Here is a 1,515-nt window from a genome sequence, read left to right on the forward strand (position 1 = left end):
ACAATAGTAATTGCATTAATACTCGAGGTACAGCAGAGCTCCACACCTTAATCTATGGTGTGTAGAAACTCCACCGTTGAAAATACATAAGCATAAGGTCTAGGCATGGCCGAATGGCCAGCCTCCCAATGATCTAAGATAGCATACAAAATGAAGATAGCTACCAAAGTCTTTTTTTTTACAATAGTAAAAGGTCCTACTTATAAGAACTAGTAGCCTAAGGTGTACAGAAATGAGTAAATGACATAAAAATCCACTTCCGGGCCCACTTGGTGTGTGCTTGGGCTGAGCATTGAAGCATTTTTCGTGCAGAGACTCTTCTTGGAGTTAAACGCCAGCTTTAGTGCCAGTTTGGGCGTTTAACTCCCATTTGGGTGCCAGTTCCAGCGTTTAACGCTGGGATTTCTTGAGGTGACTTTGAACGCCGGTTTGGGCCACCAAATCTTAGGCAAAGTATGGACTATCATATATTGCTGGAAAGCCCAGGATGTCTACTTTCCAACGCCGTTGAGAGCGCGCCAATTGGGCTTCTGTAGCTCCAGAAAATTCACTTCGAGTGCAGGGAGGTCAGAATCCAACAGCATCTACAGTCCTTTTTGGTCTCCGAATCAGATTTTTGCTCAGGTCCCTCAATTTCAGCCAGAAAATACCTGAAATCACAGAAAAACACACAAACTCATAGTAAAGTCCAGAAAAGTGAATTTTAACTAAAAACTAATAAAAATATACTAAAAACTAACTAGATCATAACAAAAACATACTAAAAACAATGCCAAAAAGTATACAAATTATCCGCTCATCACAACACCAAACTTAAATTGTTGCTTGTCCCCAAGCAACTAAAAATCAAACAAGATAAAAAGAAGAGAATATGCAATGAATTCCAAAAACATCTGTGAAGATCAGTATTAATTAGATGAGCGGGGCTTTTAACTTTTTGCCTCTGAATAGTTTTGGCATCTCACTCTATCCTTTGAAATTCAGAATGATTGGTTTCTTTAGGAACTCAGAGTCCAGATAGTGTTAATGATTCTCTTAGTAAAGTATGATGATTCTTGAACATAGCTATTTATTGAGTCTTGGCTGTGGCCCAAAGCACTCTGTCTTCCAGTATTACCACCGGATACATACATGCCACAGACACATAATTGGGTGAACCTTTTCAGATTGTGACTCAGCTTTGCTAAAGTCCCCAGTTAGAGGTGTCTAGGGTTCTTAAGCACACTCTTATTTGCCTTGGATCACAACTCTTTATTTCTCTATATATATATTTTTTTTCGTTTTTTTTTGAATAGCTTTTTCTTGCTTCAAGAATCATTTTAATGATTTTTCAGATCCTCAGTAACATGTCTCCTTTTTCATCATTCTTTCAAGAGCCAACATTCATGAACCACAAATTCAAGATACATATGCACTGTTTAAGCATACATTCAGAGAACAAAAATATTGCCACCACATCAAAATAATTAAACTGTTATAAAATTCAAAATTCATGCAATTCTTCCTTTTTCAATT

The sequence above is a fragment of the Arachis hypogaea genome, chromosome 5, assembly GCF_003086295.3.
Source record: "Arachis hypogaea cultivar Tifrunner chromosome 5, arahy.Tifrunner.gnm2.J5K5, whole genome shotgun sequence".
Classification (NCBI taxonomy): Eukaryota; Viridiplantae; Streptophyta; class Magnoliopsida; order Fabales; family Fabaceae; genus Arachis; species Arachis hypogaea.